Genomic DNA, 20,345 nt, shown 5'->3' on the forward strand with positions numbered 1-20,345 from the left:
GATTCAGGCAGGGAACAAGCCTTATTAAAGACACTGTGAGGAAGCCGTGGTCCCCACCCTTGAGCGGCTGATAATAGGGTGAGGGAACAGAACAGATCGGAAGCAATTAGAAAACAATTAAGTGTTAAATTATATGCCTCTGACTAGCCCAAGGGATTCTCGGGAAGAGAGGCAGCTAATGTCACCAGTGTTTTCGCAGAAGAAATGATGCTGGTTGGGAGGATGCCCTGGATTGGAGGAGGAGAGCAAAGAGGGAGAGTAGAACATTCCTAGAGGGGGGCAGCTTCCCAGGAGCACTCCAGGAAAGCCAAGGTTGTAGGTGCTGGCCACACATTGATCAGAAATGCCCTACAAGGGACATATGTGGCTCCCCTACTGACATAGAAGGCTTTGGGTTAGCCTTGGAATAATTTTTAGTTGATGCTACAAAAATGAAGTTTTTCTCCTCCAAAACATAAACCTACAACTATTTCCTTTAAACCTTGGTCTTGAGAGAGAAGTTGTGGGCTTCTTTCAACTCTATCTACAGTGGGAAGGCCTCGGGATCACCTGGGACCATTTTCCTGCCCCTGCCCCCAGAGTCTCGGATTTGTAAATGTGGGAGGGAGTGGTCCAGGCTCCAGGGTATTTTCAGAGCTCACCGGTGATGCTAGGGGATACTGCTCATCCCATTACTTTAAAGCTACTCTCCATCTTATTCCTAGGTGTGGAAAGGGAAGGATGTAGGCAGAATGTAGGCCTGTAATCTCGAAACCATGCATGGAGACCATCCGGAGAATTCATAGCAGAAAGAAATCAATCAAACCAACTGTCCTCCTATGATCTCCCGAGTGCATCACATAGTCAAGATTGGGCCTGATTGAATAAAATCCACCTTTACAGCATAGGCTTGCCTGATGGATGAAGAAAAGGAGAGGTTTGCCTTTCTTTCACGGAGTAGAAAGATGAAGCGGTGACATAGAGCTAATTCTGACAACTAAGCTCTTTTCCCATCTTAGCTAGGTAGGTCACTTTGTGTCTTCCATCCCAGGGGAAAAAATGCCCAACACTATGTAAAATGTTGTGTATGTAAAAATCGGGAAGAGTATTGTCTTTGGTCACATGCATTGCTTGAAGAATAATGCCATCCCAGTCACCCATAAGAGGGTAGAGAGGAGAGCTGTGACCTGTGTGTGCCAGGCTTTATCCCAGAGTTCTGTCCTGCTTAGTAAGGAACACTTCTTTTCTTTTTAAAATGTATTTTCATTTGCGTGTGTGTGTGTGTGTGTGTGTGTGTGTGTGTGTGTGTGTGTGTGTACATGCATTCAGATGCCCTACCGGGCAAGGAGCTACAGGCAGTTATGAGGCACCCAATGTAGGTGCTGGGAAATGAACCCAGGTCCTCTACAAGAGATGCCAGTGCTCTTAACCACTGAGCCATCCATCTAGCCCCAGACCACAGTTCTTGACATTCTGAACTGCTTTTGTCCCCTTAGATTCTCCTAGGGGGTTCTAGACCCATTTCTTTTCCGCAGCTGATTTGCACACTGTGCTAAGGGTTTCTTTGAGGTCCCCTCTTTACCTGGATGTTCTATTTCTGTCATTGCCTCTGGGAGTTATGTTTGGACTGAAACATTGTAAACTACTTGTCAAATCTTCCTTGGCTAACACACATACACATATATTTATACAATCATACAGACACTAAGCATATGCATACATACAAATGTACCTGCATACAGATAGATACATATATACATATGTGCACACATAAATAATACATATAAACATATAAGCAAGTACACATACATATACAATATGTGTACACACACACACACATGCATGCACGCACACACGCACGCATCTGCTCTTCACCGCAAACTTGACTCTTGCTTAACACAAGACACCAAAGTTCAGTTGTATTTGTGACCTATCTGTGGTCTGGCTGAGTTCCCTCAGGTGGCCACAGAATGTGAGAATTGGTTCGTTTCTCCCCCTCTGCAGCAGGACTGGCATCAGAGGTCTCAATGGCTTAGATGGTGTCCTTCCCCTCTGTAGATGTCACTGATGGGCTGGTTTGTTATTCATTCAGGATTCGTTCTGAATGGCTGGGAGCAGATCTCAGCACATTCATCAGTCTCTGCTTAGAGGACGTTTTTATTTGGCGACACTGAATTCTCCTCTGACATTTGTGCCTAAATCATTTTAACAAATGACCAGCCCTGCAATTACCGTGGAAGCCCAGGAACACTGCACAGAGGAGAGATTGTCACATGCGCTGGCTTCAGAAAGCTCCGTCCTGAGGAATCCATCCACGATGGTACTGCCATTTCAGAACACGTTTTGATGACAGCTGTCGGAGACAAGATTTGCTTCAGTGAAAACTGGCAGGTGTTCGAGGTGAGTCAGGAGCACCATGGCTGAGTATACTCATGGTCCTGTGACATCAGTGACGATCCCGCAGGAAAAGACACAGAGAGCTGACCACCAAACTGACGACATTCATGCCCACATGTCTTCCTACGCTGTGTGCCTTGGAACATCTGAGATGTTCTCAGAATGCCTCATGGTGTCAAACACTCTCTTTTCGGTCCCCGGAGCTTCCTGTTTTAAACCATTGGGGTGAACCTGTGGAGACATCAAAGATTCTTTCCATAGGTGAGCTGAGCGATTGATTCATTCACCCACCAGGATGCAGTGCGCCCCGCATTCCATGTAACAGTCTCTGGTCACACGACTGGTCACATGACAGGTCCAGGCTAGTTTGTGAGAGCCAACAGGGAATGCACACACGAGCCAGGCTGAGCTCAGAGCTGAAATGCTGAGGAAGGCAGGGAGAACAATGAAGAAGCTAACTTAGCCTGACAGGACGGGTGTGAGCCTGGGATGCGGGAGCTGGTGGGAATAAGAGGGTGGATGTGAAAACGGCATCATCAGAGACAAAACAAAAAAACAAAACAACAACAACAAATCCAAGCTCTGGGAGTGAGAAAGTTTATGGCAAAGAGGGGTGGCATTGGAACTGTTACATTTTTGACTTAAGTTGTTGAAGGTAGGGCCTTTCACCAGAAGCAAATCAGAGGACAAACGGGAGGTCAGTGAGATATTCAAGTGGTGATGTGGAGCAGACCTTTGGGGACATGCAGAGGAGAGCATGGGCTATGGATACAAATGTGGAGTTCGTCATTGTCATCGGTGTCACCCAAGGAGAAAAGGAGGGGGAATAAAAAGCCTTGGGCTTCTGGAATGTGGGGCCGACAGAAGTCAGTCCATCTCACGGTGTTCTGTCCAAACTCATTTGTTGTTCCGTGCAAGGCACCCCCACTGTAACAGCTCCAGTTGGGGCTATTGTCCTACAGATGGGACACGTGAGGGAAAAGGCTTTGTTAGGCACGCTCATAACACCAGGTTCCAATGTTCTGAAAGCCATTTATCACAGGTTCAGTCAAATCTGCTTTCATGTGTCCGGGCCTTCAGCCCCCTTTCTTGAACATTTGAGAGAGACACCATGCTGACCCTGTGTAGTGGGAGGCAAGCATGGTTTCTGATGTAAGATGAAATGGCCCCAGAGATTTTATTTTTATGGCTCTCTTGCACAAATCAAAGACATTCACTCAATCCTCTCTGCTCATTTATCTCATTTAATTTTTCTGACCCCTTTCAGGCATGTCCAGGATATGTTTGATCTCCGAGCAGAGATCTGGATTTCCGTTTGCCTGCACCCCGAGAACCTGTTGACAGAGGAGAACAGTGATTATCAGCCCATTAACTTGCCAGCTGACTTTCTGGCATAGCCAACAACTGCAAATTCAGGTTCTCCAGCACACTTAGGAGCTCTGTCTTCCTTCCTGTCTTCCAGGAGGCAGGCCCCCAGTTGAATGTTTTTATAATCGTATCATCTTTTGATATTTTCGTACTGTGCGTATTTCTAGGCTGCCCTTAACTGGCAAGGTGACATTCCCAATGCTGGCCTGCAGGGACTGGCAACCCCTGGGAGAAGAAGGAAATTTAGAGGTGGACATGCCTTCCCTAGTGTCCGGAGTGTGCTGGTGGAAGGAGCCCAGCGTGTGGGGATTTATAGTTCTAAACGGATCCATCCCACAGACAACACTTTAGAAGTACGTTTTTCTACAGTTTTGATCTTAACCAGTGGAGCCTAAGGCCCCCAGAAACTCTATTTCTTCATGTTCTATGTGAACTATTTTGCCTCTAGATTCTTGGACCAGTTTTTCTCTAGAGCCTCTTTTTCAATGGCCTTCTACACGGGTCCAGATTTTACTCTCAGGGCTCAGTTTAGTGATGACATCTTCCGGGAAACCCCTTTGACTTCTCTTCCTCTTTAAGCCTCCCCTCTGTATGGACCCAGCACCCCTGGGCCACACTACTACCCACCCATCACAGTCAATGCCCACTCATTGAAGAGCCTCCCTGGGGACTGAAGCTCTGCTGTGGTTCACACGGGACCACACGACATCCTCACTGTCACACGCCTGCCTCTGGCCCAGTGCCATGCATTAAAACAGTGACCACAAACGGTCAGGGGACTCTGCCAGAACCAGCTCTCACCCTCAGGCTGCGAGAAAAGCAAATGCATCCGAAAAACAAAATCAAGACCAGAAGGTGGAGAGGCACACTGGAAATACCCAAGGCAGGACACTGGAACTGGCTCAAGGGTCCTACTGGGCTGAGCGTGCCACCAGCATACCACCATGAAGCAGGGCATTTGAGGTCTTGGGGGCCTCGATCTCCCTGTCTGCCTTAGCCGGTTTGCTCTTGCTGTAACAAGAGACGTAAGGTCAAACATTTTATAAATTTAAAAAAAAATAGCTAATTTTGGTGGTGTGTTTGAAGATGGAGAAGTTCAAGAGCAGAGACCCCCATCTTCTTGGCGTTCTCGGCTTGTGGTAAGAGCCTTGCAGTGTGTCACAAGCTAGCAGAAGCAGACACACGGCAAAGACCAAACACCCACTGGAAGCAAGAAAGACAGAGAGCTGAGCTCGCTTTCAGAGCTTAGCCTCATCACCTCTAACACTGTCGCCTCGAGGAAAAGGGTCAGCATGAACCTTTTAGTGGGGAAAAATCACATTCGAGCTGTGTGCCATGGCCTATGAAAACGAGGAAGGAATCTTACCCTAGTGAGCACTATGCTGCCAAGACAAACCAGATATGTTTTAAGAAAAACACTTAATGAGACCAAACATAAGAATCAAGCCTTCAGAGTCTCATCTTCCAGTCAAGTGCAAAATGGCTATGTTGGTTCCTTTGCTGCTGCTGTGACAAGACACGATGGCCTAAGGTCACTTAGGGAGAGGGTTTATCTGCATTTACAGTTCTGGGGGCAAGAGCTCAGCATGGCTGGGAGTGCTGCAGCTTACAGCCAGCAAGGCGGGGAGGCGTGGCCGCATACAGCCAGTGTGGTGGGGAGGCGTGGCCGCATACAGGCAGCATCTTCAGTCCTGACAGATAGCAAACTAGAAATAGGGCGAGGCTCTGAACTCTCAGAGTCCAGCGTACTTTCTCTATCAAGGCCACACCACCTCCCCAAACAGCACCTTTCACCGAGAACCAAGTGTTCAAATGTCCGCCTACAGGGACATTTCTTATTCAACCCACAACAATGATGTGTCACCTATTGAGGGGGATTTAGTAGCAACAAGCAAAGTCACATATGCGTCTGCCCTTTAAGACCCCAATGGCACTTCCAGTGATCCAGCCCCAAGAGGTCAAAATTGTGAAAGAGACAAATGTTTCAAAGATTAAGGGGAAAAAAAAACTTGCCTGGACAGTAGTGACACACACCTTTAATCCCAGCACTCGGGAGGTAGACGCAGGCGGATGTCTATGAGTTCGAGGCCAGCCTGGTCTACAAGAGGTAGTTCCAGGACTCCAAAGCTACAGAAAAACCTGTCTCAAGGGGAAAAGAAAGAATGCACTCCGATCTGTCCATGTTGGTCCTGTCTGGCGTTGCGTCTACGCTGGAACAGCAGAGCTGAATCACAGAGACAGAGGCACGTGGCTTTAGAAACCTAAGCATGTGCTATGGCTGGCTACAGAGGAAGCCGACCAACTTTAGCCGAACTCAGTGTAACTGCTCCTTGACTCAGGATGGCCCTGCTAAAACTACTTTAAACTGGCCATATTGTCAAGTTGAAAGTGGCCGAGTTCATCTTCCCGACCCCACGGCCCAGGTCCGCACTGTGGAGCCTTGTCCCCTTGTGGTCCGTGGGTGAACTGGGACCCACAGGGGCGGCTGGCGAGGGTTAGAGAGCATAGCGATGACCAGGGAAAGGATCCGAGTTTCAGTTTCCAAGCACCGTTTCCGCTGGCATGGATTGTTCTCACAACATCATAAAGTCAAAAATATAATAATAAGTTAGAAGTTGAACTACGGGTAAGTTAGGGAATATTTGACATTTTCTATAATAAAAAAATGTTTTTAAAAACCGTGCTATTTCTCAAAATTGCCAAAATATATGCAGCCGACCAGCAAAAGTATTTTCCTATGTATGAGAGGAAAATATTGTGAGCCATCACACCCTGCCTTGAAGCAGTTCTTACTCCAGCTATCTGGGTCGCCTACACCCTACACTCACACATCCTCCAGAATCCCCCACAATCCAATCTGAAGGCAGCTATTACATTGCAGAATAATATTTTTAACTAAATCAATCTTGACCTTAAGTCCAAGGATGAAATTGCCACATTAGCACACAGATGGCTTGCCAGCCCTGCCTGGGATTCTCACATCCAATTCCTACCTCGAGCCACGCTTTGATTATCTGCTCATATCCAAGCAGCTCGGCTGTATATTAAAGCTACAGACATCTCACGTGGGCCCTGGCAGTCACACCGCCAAGACAGGAAGGACTAAGGTGAAAGCTTTAGACCTGAGGCTTGCAGTCAGAATGCGTCCCACGTAAATAGAAGCGGGGCACCTTGGGTTCACCCAAGGACTGACAGCGCAGGCTGGTGGTTCTCAACCTTCCCAACACCATGACGCTTTAACGCCTTTCACCATGCTGTGGTGTGTGCTGATATCTTGTTTGTACTCTAACAAAGAAAGCTTGCCTGAAGATCAGGGGAAGGAGTTAGCCATTAGTTAACCATAGAAGTCCGGAGGTCTGTACAGACAGACAGGAAGTGATGTGGCTGGACGGGAGAGGGGAATAGGCGGGAGGAGACAGTAGCTCAGGCTCTTTTCAGTCTGGAGATTTGATAGAGGTAAGAACTCTAATGGCTGGTTGCTCTCCTCCTCTGATCTTTCAGCATTTACCCCATATCTGACCCTGGGTTTTTATTATTAAGACCAATTAGAACTCGCACTACATCTGGCGTCCAACATTAGGTCATGAATTCACAAAAAATATGCTTGCCTGTGTGGCTTTACAGCCGTCAGCACAGGCCCACTGGCTATGTTTTCCTTTCCTCTTCTCCCCAAGCCCTCTGAGCGAGTTTGATTTTTTCTGTTGCAGTCTCTCTGCCGCAAACTCCGCAGGTGTTTGGGTTCCAAATGCTGCAGGAGCTAGCTGCTTTCACACATTCCTCCATGCAGATGCTGGCTCTTTGGCTTCTTTACACTCTGTGGGTTCCAGGATCTCCCTGGACCCCCTCCTGGGACTGTTGCCAAACTTATCCGAGCTTCTACTGTTCTATGCAACAGCAATCAGCCTCACACTTGACCTTCATCTGAATCATCACCCTTGGCAGACTTGGTGAGACAACAGGGAATTCGTTTTGTTTTGTTTTTCTTCAAGACAGGGTTTTTCTGTAGTTTTGGAGCCTGTCCTGGAACTAGCTCTTGTAGACCAGGCTGACCTCAAACTCACAGAGATCCGCCTACCTCTGCCTCCTGAATGCTGGGATTAAAGGCATGCGCCACCACCTCCCAGCTTGGGAATTCTTAAAGGGAGTTAAAAAAGAGTTTTTTCCCCACATTAAAATTAAATTAAAATGGAAAGCATTATTACAATGGAGGTAGTTAGGTCTCTGTATGATGATATGCTGATCAGTTTGAAAATGGAACCATTAAATGAGAGGATAACCAATTTAGATGGAATTTCTGTAATGTCAATTATAAACACTCTCAGTTTTATCATTTTTATCACTAAAAAAGTTGGTTAATGTGTGTGCTAAGATACAAGTTTTAGGAAAACTTATTAAAACAGATCATAGAGATAGTCAGGTACAGAGAATTTAAAGGAGAACCAATTTCAGTGTTGCATTTATAAGGTTAGAAAGGAGCAGCTTATACCTTTCAAACAAACAAACTTTAATTTATTCAGTCACCTTACAGCAACAACTGCCAAATGATAGATATCCCAAAGCTGTGTAAGAACTGAACGAGCTCCTGTGGAAATGTTATATTTAAGGAGAGTCAAAGAAGCGATAGTCTCATATGGCATGCATTCACCTTTTGTGAAGCAGATGCTAGTGTCAACTTGTAATAGAATTATCCCTCAAGACTGGAAAGACACGATTACAGCAGACTTGGATCCTGGTCCTCAGTTACAGTGCCTGGTGGAAAGATGAGGCTAAGACTATTGAACAATAAAGTAGGGCTAGAGGTATGAAAATCTCCCAGGACCAAATTCTTGGAAAAGGAGATTATGCTAATGTATAAAATCAATCTCTATATGATGAGCATGCCCTGGCTTTATGCTGTACAGCAGCTTTGAATGCTTGGGACAGAATTGAAGTAGGAAAGAAAATTGAGTTATTTGCTAAAGTTATACAGGGTCCAAAAAAAAAAACTTTCACTGATTTCTTACAAAGATTGACTTCTGTAATAATTAGAATGATTCCAAATTCAAAAGCTAAACAAATAATAATAGAATCTCTGACTTTTGAAAATGCTAATGTACAATGGAAAGGGATAATTAGGCCATTAAAGGCAAAATTAGCATCCCTGAAGGAATGGATCCAAGATACAATCAATACTGAATCTCATGACCATGATGATGCTTGGATGGAAAAAGATGCTTGGATTCCAGAGGTTTAAAGAAAAATTGAAATGTCAAGTGTTTCAATTGCAATAAAAAAGGTCACCTAAAAAGGAATTGTAAGGCCAGGAGGTGGTGGTGCATGCCTTTAATCCCAGCACTTGGGAGGCAGAGGTGGGTGGATCTCTGTGAGTTCAAGGCCAGCCTGGTCTACAAGAGCAAGTTCCAGGACAAGCTCTAAAACTTCTTCTTGAGAAACCCTGTCTCAAAACAACAAAAATATAAAAGGAGGGGAGTTTTATATAGAGCATTCCTAGAAATAATGTTTTTTCTAAGCATAATCCAAATAGAATATCCCTTCCTTCTGGATTATGCAGAAGGTATGGCAAGGGTAGGCATGGGACTAATGAATGTCAATTAACAAGGGACAGTCAAGATAACCCTTTGCCATCAAGAAAGGCCTTGAGGGGCCTTTTCCGTTTAGCCATTTCCTATAATCATGGAGGAAACTCCTTCCCAGTGCAATTAAAGAGTCGAATGCCTATTGTAAGAAACCATACTGCTCTGGATAACAACTATAGAAGAGAGAAAAACTCAGGAGGAACCATAAAGCATGTATTTTGGCATATGTCTATAAATGAACAAAGACCAAAATTAAAAATATGAATAAATGATGTTGTCATTGAAGGTCTTATAAATATAGGTGTGGTTGTAATAATAGTTGCACCAGAATCCTTGACATCCAAACTGGCCTCTTCAGGAGGTAAATGTTCAGCTTTTAGAGATTAGAACTTTAACTCAGGTAAAATAGAGCACAAGATAGGTTTAATGTATGGGGTCAGAAGGACCGAGAGGAAAATTAAAGCCATATGTAGCTAGCATAGCAATGAATGTATGGGGACATGATTTGCTACATCAATGGAATATTCAGATTAACATTCCCCCAATCTTAGAAATAAACCATAAATTAACATATGTCTCTGGGGAAAATATTGGAAGGTATTATATAGACCAGTCACTGACCATTCAGGTTGTACAAGAACAGAGAGCATGACAGCTGCTGATCGTTCAAAGGCACCAATAGCCATACCTTTAAAATGGTTGACAGACAAACCTGTATGTATTGAGCAATGACCTTTAATATCAGAGAAATTTCAGACTTTAGAACAGCTGGTACAGAAGTGTATTGAAGAATCAACCAGCCCTTGAAATTCTCCTGTATTTGTTATTAAAAAGAAATCTAGAAAATGGAAAATATTAACAAATATAAGAGCTAATAATAAGGTGATTCAGCCAATGGGCTCTTTATAGTCTGGAATTCCTTTGCCTTCCCTATTGCCTAAGAGTGGCCTCTTATAGTTATTTATTTACAAGATTGTTTATTCACTATATACCTTTACAAGAAAAAGATAGAGAAAAATTTGCCTTCATGGTAACTACTTATAATAACTCTCAGCCTGTTAAGAGCTATCATTGGAAGGTTATCCCACAGAGAATGTTAAATAGCCCCCACCGTGTACCATTATTTTGTATGTTAGCTATTGGAAATAATATGTAAGCAATTTCCTCAATCTATAGTTTGCCATTACATGGACAATGTCTCACTAGCTGATTCAAATGTAGATACTTTAGAATGTTTGAAGAAGAAAAAAACACTTTGCCTTGTTGGGAATTACAAATTACTCCTGAAAAACTACAATGAGGAGATTCTATTAATTATTTAAGATATAGGTCTCCAAAAAAAATTGGGTCACAAAAGGTGCAAATTAGGAGAGATCAATTGCAGACTCTTAATGACTTTCAAAGATTGCTAGGAGACATTTCTAATCTTTGGCCCAATATTGAGGTAAAATAATGATGAATTGAGTAACTTGTTTAAAATCTTGAATGGTGACAAGGACCTAAATAGTCCAAGAGAATTATCAACTGAAGCTGAGAGAGAATTGGCGTTGGTGGGAAAGAACTTACAGGATGTACATGTGGACCATTTGGATCCAGATCTTAATTGCATTCTGATTATTTTACCCTCTATGCATTCTCTTACAGGAATATTGATGTAGAGAGAAGATGTTATCTTAGCATAGATTTTTTACCACATAAACAAAGTAAAAATTTAAAAGCATATGTGGAAATGGTCTCTCAGATAATTCTAAAAGGAAAATTGAGATTTTTGTCAATTAGCAGGAATAGATCCAGCAGAAATTGTAGTAACTTTTACTAATGATGAAATTGACAAATCATGGGCAGAAAGTTGCTGTGGTTTACAGGATTATGCAGTGAAATTTCAGCTGAGAAATCAAAAAGTCAACCCACCAGAGCCATGAGTTCTGATGGAGACAGGCCCAAGTGTAAGGTGATGGGACACTGACTTCTGAATAGTGGCTATTCTTACTGTAAATCCCCTGTGAAGCTATAGCACTCTCCTTCTACAGTGGGATTAATCTCAAAAGCTTCAGCAGTGTATTAATCAATTACTGGGCATAATCTTCTGCACATACTGATGTATTGGGTGACCTGTACCCACACCGTAGGGCCCTGGTGTGAAAGTATTCACACAGTGAAAAATAACAACTTTGTTCACATAGTCAAACCTCTGCTCCATTCCCTGATTATAGAAGCTAGCTCCCCACGACTATCTTTTATGGTGGGACATCTGGCCAGGAGAGGAGTCTTGCAAACAGATCACATTTTGAACCTTCAATGGTAGGCACTGAGAGGAGGGTACGGCATGTCTGAGCTAGCTGATTAATTGCCTTCACAGATAAGGAGGGCTGGGTGCCCTGAAATCACCTGCAGCCAGTTGACCCTTGTTCTACTCAAACAAGCTATTAATACTCTGTACTTACTTCTACCTCCATTTCACTGAGACAAGACCTTAGCTAGGAAATTAACTGTTTGTGTCTTAACCCTGAAAGATAACAGGAAAAGGCTATTGCTTACTTAACCAGCTCTGGAGGAAAGTAATCTTTCTCATGTGAGCATCAGTGGGAACAGGGGCTGGCACTTGGCTCAGGGAAGCTGAAAATGGTCAGATCCAGGATTTTATACTACATAACTATAGATTTCCCTTTGTTCTAACTTCTTAGGGTGTAACATGTGATTTTTAGATCGGAGAGGTCCCGTTTTAGCCAGCTAATATTTGGCAAAAGTGCTATTGCAAAATAGACACCACAGGCTTCCTTCTGCAGTTTATATCAGTTCCTATGGCTACCCTGATTCTGTTCCCAGATGCCACGGGAGCAAAGAAAGTGCTTAGAGAAGACAGTGTTGCTGCATTTCTCTCCCCTTTTCTCTACATTTATTGATTACAAACTTTTAGCTTAACTAACCACACTTAGGAATGTAGTTTAATACATGAGCTCCCCTTTTCCCTTCTTAGAAATTATAGTTCCCTCCTCTTGAGCCTCCTTTTGACCTCTCAGATATGCTTGGACATCCCACAAGTCATGCCTCCCCTGAGCCAAAAAGTAAGCTGACAGTTACCTGCTGTGTATAGCCCTTTATCTATTTTAATGATCCTAAAAATACAAGTCTTGTAACCTTGCTATTGCCAGAGAATTGCTGATTGTGTCTGTATGTTTACAGAAACTGGAAACCATGGAGGATGGCAAAAGAATAAAGAAATTGATGCAAAAAGTACATAGTGGAGAATTCATTTGCCCTCAGATTTTTCTGAGTCCCCTGTTTGCCATAGTGTTCTCTCTAAAACCTGAGGGGTCATTGAGACTGAAACTCAATAGCCCTTGCTAGAAAGTAAACCTTGGCAAAGAGTTTGCAGTAATTTTTTGGGAGAGATTAACAACAAATATCACAAAAGCAAGAGAATTCAATTTATAAAGAGAACTAATTGGATCATTCCTCACATTGTAGGAGGAACACCAATAACTGAAGCACCTATATTCTCTACTGATGCAAATAAATCAGGAAAGGCAGGTTACAAATCAGAAATTTAAGTAAAGTGGCTCAAAGCCCTTATGATTCTGTCCAAAAGTCAGAATTATATGTTATTCTCATAGAATTAATAGATTTTACAGACCATATTAACATAGTTACTGATTTACAATATGCAGAAAGAGTTGTTTTGCATATGAAACTGATGAATTTATACCAGATGATACAGAATTGATGATTGTTTCTTCAGTTGCAAGAAATATTCAAGAAAAGAAATCATCCCATATATATACCACACATCTGATCCCATACAGATCTGCCAGACCCTTTAGCACAAGGTAGTAAAGAAACTGATCAACTATTGATAGGAAATGTGCTGAAGGATTCAGAATTTCATTTTAAAAATCATGTCAATAGCAAAGGTTTGAAAAAATATTTTTCCAACACTTGGCAACAAGCCAAGAAAATGATAAGGAAATGTCCTATTTGTTTGTTAGACAACCAAACACCACTACCTGCAGGGAGTAACCTAAAAGGAGCTCAAAGGAATAAAATCTGGCAGATGGATGTATTCCATTTTGTAGGATTTGGAAAACTAATGTATGCACACAATACCATTGATACCTATTCGGGTTTTTAATAGGCAACTGCTTTGAGTTTGGAAAAGGCTGATTTGGTAATCACACATTTGCAAGAAGTTAAGGCCATCATTGGTATACCTGTACAAATAAAGACATACAACACCCAAGCATATGTCTCTAGTAAAATGAAATAGTTTTTTGCTTATTATATAAAGCATATTACAGGTATATCACACAATCCTACAGGACAAGCAGTTATAGAAAGATCAAATTGAACTCTAAAGGATATGCTACATAAACAGAAAGGGGTAATAAAGATCCCCAGAAATAGATTGCATAATGTTTTATTAACTTTGAATTTTCTAAATGCTGATGAGAAAGGAATGACAGTTTCAGAGAGATATTGGATAATAGAAAAAGCTATAGAATTAAATTAGCCTATATTATTTAAAGATGTGTTGATTTCAGAATGGAAGCCAGGATATGTGTTACGTTGGGGGAAGGGGTTTTGCTTTTATTTCCACAGGAGAAGAAAAGCTATGGATATCACCAAAATTGATAAAGGTTCAATTTGAACAAGAGAGGCCTCTTAATTAGAAGAGGTAATAGTTCATCAGCCAGTGTGACCATTCAATCTAAACTTGCTTATACGACTAACAAAAGGTTCTCATTGGATCAGATACAACTTGACCAAAGGGAACCTCCCCAAAGTTAGGGTTGGGGAAGGATTTTCTTTTTGTCTTTTCAGGAGAGTAAATGCATCCAGCTAAGTATTTCAAAGACCATTGTACAAATGAGACATCTGAAGAAAAAGGACAAATCATCTAGAAAAAAAAGTCCCAAGAAAAAGAATCATTTGGCCTATTAGCATGTCACATCTCCAACAGATTTAAATTTCATAAATCTTCTCAAATGTTTGTTTGTAGTGAGCTGCGTGGTGTCACACCTGATGGAGATGTATAATCAACTCCTGAGATGGCTAAGGCCTGACCTATGCTATGATCACGCAATGATTATCAGCTGCCTGCATATGTGTATGCAGGTGGGCACCTATGGGCAGTGCCCACCTGGCAGTTCGGGGTTGGCAGCCCATGCCTACTTAAGGGCTGGAAGAGGTTTTCCCGGAGAGAGAGGGAAGAGAAGAGGGGAGGGTAAGAGAGGGTTTTGCCCAGGGAGAGAGAGAGAGAGAAAGAGAGAGAGAGAGAGAGAGAGAGAGAGAGAGAGAGAGAGAGAGAGAGAGAGAGGGAGAGAGAGAGAAAGTGAATAAAGTCCTGGAATAAAACTTCAGTGAGAAGAGCTCTGGTGGTCGCGTCATTCCTTGCGGGTCAAGGGTGGCCGTCACATTTGTTTCTGCTATTCTCTACAGACATATAATGCAAATGATCTTTTTTGTAGTCTCAGTCCAATTAAAAATTAAATCTAGCTTTGGAATTGGAGAGTGGCTCTCTCCTCTAAACCCAAGCATGCTTATTAAAGTGAAATCCAAAATCTCTGTCTCATATCAGAAGAGTCACCTGATATGGGACAGGAAGAAAAAACAAAAATTAGGGGACTATTGTATTGTCACTAATCTCATAATCCTTTGGTTTCATTTTGACTCTTTAACAGCTTTTCTTATGGAATAAATATTATCTCATAATTTATAAATTTAATTTATATATTTTAAACTTTTTGTCATGATATTAATATTCATATAGAGTACTAATTCTAGAAGAAGGTTTCATCTATCTTCCTATGATTTCATGTTTGAGTCTCCATCTGGTAACTAGAAATTAAGTTTTTGTATTTTGTATGGACATAACAAAGTATGATCTTTTAATCTCTGAGATATGCTATAAATGACATTTAAAATGTTTAAATTTATTGTAGTTAACCAAGACCATGCCTAACAGTGACCTCTGAAGTCTCCCAAAGGAAACAGGACCCCACAATGACAATTCCACCAGAACTATGATAATGCCACTAAGCTGAAAAACACCACCTACAGATTGGCTTTTGACTACAAACTGCTATAATTTTGAGATGGCTAGCTGAGATGATCCAGCCTCACAGACGACTCTATCCAGGATTTGAGATAAGCCCTACACATTCCCATTACTCAGAGACTGGACAACAAATGATAAAGCTACCTCTCCCAGGACTTGACAATTAAACCAAATCTTTTCAGGATCTCTTAAAGATGTCATCACCCTCAGAAAACAGGAAGTAAATTTTAGAGCATGATTCCCACATTCCCAAGAGGTGGGGTAGGTGGTGTTTGGTCTTTCATTGGGTTATGTATATTTGTCATTGTTTTGGGGGGGTAGTTACAAGTCATTATTGGTAATGGTCAGGAAAAAAAAGTTGAACAAAGGAGTATAGATTCAGGATTAAGTTATTGTTTTAAAAAGAAAAAAGGGGATATAGATATGCTAGGATGTAAAGGTATATTATTGAGTTTACTCTGAAAAGAAAAAGGGGAATATAGAAATAGGATTAAAAGGTAGTTTGTTGAATCTATGTTTAAACCAAAAAGGAACTACTAGTCTTAAATATTTAACATTAATATGGATTTTGGTATATTGATACAAATTTAAAGTTATTTTGGTTAGAACTTATTATACATACGTTTCTATTCTTGTTCAAGGTATTACCTATACAGCTCATTTAACAATGTAATGCAAATTTCTAGTCCTTGAAAGTTATTATTACCAACTATTCAGGATAATAAGCAAATGCAAATTAGCAATTAGTATCTATTATAATCACACTTGTAGTCACATTAGGTATGTTTTCAAGGTCAGAGATATATTTTAGATAGGTCATTTTTGAACATTTCAGAGAGCTACATAATATGGTATTTAAGATGTTTTACTAACACAGGTTCTTTTATAACAATGAGACATGTCTATTCCTGGCAGTGCCAATCTACTTCAGAGAAAATGATGGGCACCAAAGAAACTCCATATGGAGTTTACTTCTTTGTGACAAAAGTAAGCCACTTGGCAAGCAAGTGCCCTTGCCTTGACAGCTGAAAGTATGGTGTGCAAATTGGATAAGCAGAACACAACAAAGAAAAGGACTGCCAAACTTTGCCAAGACAAGGTAAGTCAGTCCTTCTGAATAGCCTCCCTCACAGAAAAGTTAGTCAGATAAGCTAAGCCTGTATGCCAAAGATAGATGCCCCAACATTGCAGATGGGCTGTGGATGACTGTTCAGGCAGCCAGATGTTTCCGTAATTTCTCGCAATTTTTGGAAGTCACTTGCTCACACTTCCTGTTTCCTCAGGTAATATTCTTTCCTTCTCAGGTCTCTGATGGAGTTGAAGACATTATAGTTACAGTTAGTTCTCCTTATTACCAAATTCAGAAAAGAAATTCACTAAAGAAATGTATATAAGGTTGAGAAATATTAAAAGACAGTTTTGGCAATGCAAGTTCGAATAGAAAGTGATTTCTTTTGGACTAACCAAGATAGGATAGATGTGGAGTATTTTCTCTGAATTTATCATTGCTAATGGACTAGATATTGCTGATGTATTTGTTGCCTATATATTGTATGTAGTTATTGTACATATTATATGTAGTTTTTCTTATATTACTTATAACTTTTTTCTATTTTAGACTAAAGAAAAAGGGAAATAAGATGATACCTTGTTTGTATTCTAACAAATAAAGCTTGCCTGAAGATCAGAGGAAGGAGCTAGAGACTAGTTAACTATAGAGGTCTGGAGGTCTGCACAGACAGACAGGAAGTGACATGACTGGGTGGAGAGAGGAATATAAGGCAGGAGGAGACAGTAGCGCAGCCTCTTTTCGGTCTGGAGATGTAGCAGTAAGAGCTCTAGCTGGTGGCTGCTCTGCTTCTCTGAGCTTTCAGCATTTACCCAGCTCTGAGATTCCTCTTGTTAGTTCTCAGTCTCAGAAGTTGATCTGATAGGAAGGAAGTGATGATACGTCTTCCAAAAAAGGCCTGTGAATTGTGGTCCCTGAACCTGGATAGTTTGGTTGGTGTGGCCTGGCTGCAGTGGTCTGCCATATGCAATGTGCTTAGGTGACATCTAAAAGTCAGGATTGATGGGAGTGGGTAACGAGGCACAGCTGCTGCAGCTGGTACATAAGGATCTGGGGACACTGAGACCACTCTGTCACCAGGCACTGTGCACGAGGCAGGTTCCACGGGACCTGCTCCCTGTTCAGGACCAGGGCTGCCTCCCCTCCACTCCCAATATTCCAAGATGACAAGGCTCCTGGATGCAAGCTTCTGGTTTGGATCTGTGGGAACCAAGGACAGAAAATTCTAGCAATAAAGTCAAGATTCAGTCACACTGCACACGCCGGCTGCCTGCAGTATTAGGAAGCTTGGTCCTGTGTCTGAGTCCACTGTCCTCGGGGGTGTTGGAGAAGAAGGTGGGAGGGGCGAAGCCCTCTTCTCTGAGCTGCATCAGCTTCAAGCAGATGCCACCCACCAGGGACAAGTCTAGAAAGAGCCACCCACAGAACTCTCCCAGTGTGGAAGATGGAGGTGGGTCCCCTAAAACACAGCAGGAAGCAGGGTTCTAGGTTAATTCCTGTTGCTATGATAAAACACCCTGATAAAAACTCTAGGCTGCAGTCTGTCACTGATGGAATTCGAGCTAGGGACCTGAAGCAGCTAGTTACACCCACGGTCAAAAACAGGGAGTTGGTGCCTGCTTTTCCTAGGGCCTAGCCTGTTCTGCACTTACAGACTCCACTACCTTCTGCCCAGGTGGTGCCACCCACAGTGGCCTGGGCATCCCACATCAATTACTGTCATCAAGACAATACCCCACACACATGTCCACAGGCAGATCTGTTCCAGAACATTCCTATTGAGACTTTCATGCCCCTGTCCCTTTCTCTCTGCCTCTTGTCACCCTGTTGTCTCTGGCTTCCTCCTTCTCTCACACGGTTCAGTCACTCCTGCACGAACAGCCCAACTGCCACAGGGCCTTTGCACGAGTTGTCCCCTCTGCCTAGGAGGTCGAGTGCTCCTTTCGTCGCCTTCCTCTACTCTCACAAGCTTGAGTTCTACTCCCCACCACTCTGGGTAACCCTTCTTCTTCCCCTGAGCCCAGGGAGAGGACCCTGCTCCCTGGCAAAGCAAAACCCCTCGATTGTACATCCGTCAGCTCCTTCATAGCCCTTTGCTGTGTGTTCCCGAGTCTTAACCATCCCCCACAAACTGACGTGTTAAAGGACTGATTGCTGGCCTACTGCATGACTGAGAGACTGAGGAACCTTCAGAAAGTAGGGCCTAGTGGGACAGTTAGGTCAGCAGAGGTATGACCTTGGAAGAGAGTCTGGGTCTCCAGCCCATTCCTCCCCACCCCACCCCACCACTCTCTTTCTTGGCTGCCATGAGATGAACATGTTTGCTCCGTGGGGTGTTCCTGCTGCGCGGGTCAAAGCAACAGGAGCCAACTGAAGTCAAAACCAAAACAAACATTTCCTCCTTGTGAGTTGTTTATCTGGGGCATTCTCAGTGGCAGAAAATGGGCTAAGTGACCTCCCCTGATCCGACCTCAGGTGCCTCAGTTGGTTGTTTCCTTTGTCCCCAGAGCTTGCTCCAGTGTCCGGCATCTGGAACGGTACAGGAGCTCAGTGAATGGATGAACAAATGAATGAATGAATGATGCAGAGGTCACCATGAAGTACTACATCCTATGTGATTTTTCCTCTCTCCCTCCCTCCCTCCTTCTTTCCAGGGTCTCAGTTTGTAGCCCCAACTGCCCGTCAAACTCTTGATCCCCCTGTCTCAGCTTCCTGGGGGCTCACATGCTTGGATCACAGGTGTGTGCCACCATGTCCCGAGTTTCGTTTCTTTCTTCTGAGTCCCCTCGGTAGGTTTGCTAAGCCTGGTCTTGGGGGTTGGTGGCACACGCAAGGCTGAGGCTCTTGACTCTTCCTCCTCCCTGGGTGGCAGGCGCCTCTTCCTGATGCTAACCCCTCCCAGATGGCCAGACTCCTGCCTGTACTTCTCCCTCGCTGTTCTCACATCAGACTTGATCTGGCCAGGCCTCAAACCCCTGGACATGCTGTCATTTAGGACCCGTGTGACTCATCAGTTACCCCGAAGGCTTCCGTCTGCTGGGAGACAGCAATTGTCACTGTCAGAATGGGCCAATTGCTAGGACAAAAGAAAAAAACAACCCTCCAATGAAAGCTTAATTTTTACTCACTCAAAGGGCAGCATGAATGTTCTAGATTGATCAGTCCTCCACCAAGGGGGTGACTCAAAGGTCCTTCCATCATGTGACACTTGTGACTTCGATACCCATGATGTAAAAGCATCCAAAAATAAAAGCATGGTCAATTCACTCGCTCCCGTTGCCAAGGCGGCTGAGGCACTTCATCTGACGACAGTCCTGCCTAGTTGGAAGGGAAATAATTAAGAAGCCATGACTGTGACTTTTTCAGACACCTTTGCTGTCATTTTGCTCACCCCCTTCTGCGGTATTTATCCCCTCCCCTTCCTTAACAGCTCCCCTTTCCCCATCCGCCAGTCAGATCACCTAGACCCGCTGTTCCCGTTTAGCCTCCTCCTGTCTTCTGTGTTGGCCTGCATTTATTATTTTTGCATCGAGTCAAGGATCCTGTAAAACACAAGTCAATCGGTTCTCTTCCTTCCTTACAAACCTGCCTCAGTCCCCAGGCACCACCCATGAGCCCCGCCTCTCCCCACGGCACCCTCCTTCTGACTTGGTCCCCGTTGACCTCTCTGAGCTCATTCTTCCCTGGCACAGCCACCCTTCTGCTCCTTGGGCACATTGAGTGACTCCTACCTCTGGGCCTTGGCACCTGCCGTGTCGAAGCAGCCCTCCACCAGCAGTCCCCCAGCCCATTTACTAACCTACAGTTCTTGTGACTGGTTCTGACACGGCAGCCACAACTCCGTGCCTGTGCCACCCCACCCCAGGAAGTCACTTCCTACCTTACCTCTGAAAACTGCTGG

At 43.3% G+C, this 20,345-nt stretch overlaps 1 long non-coding RNA gene across 1 annotated transcript; it reads right to left on the reverse strand.

Annotated features, from left to right (window-relative positions):
- Positions 1–2,527: 2,527 nt before the first annotated feature.
- On the reverse strand, positions 2,528–19,960 carry LOC142840160 (uncharacterized). The gene is made up of 3 exons (XR_012908905.1): positions 19,906–19,960; positions 19,573–19,762; positions 2,528–2,607 (listed from the first exon to the last, which is right to left on the reverse strand). It is a non-coding gene; the product is annotated as an uncharacterized LOC142840160 (long non-coding RNA).
- Positions 19,961–20,345: the final 385 nt, after the last annotated feature.

This window comes from Microtus pennsylvanicus, chromosome 1, assembly GCF_037038515.1.
Source record: "Microtus pennsylvanicus isolate mMicPen1 chromosome 1, mMicPen1.hap1, whole genome shotgun sequence".
NCBI lineage: Eukaryota > Metazoa > Chordata > Mammalia > Rodentia > Cricetidae > Microtus > Microtus pennsylvanicus.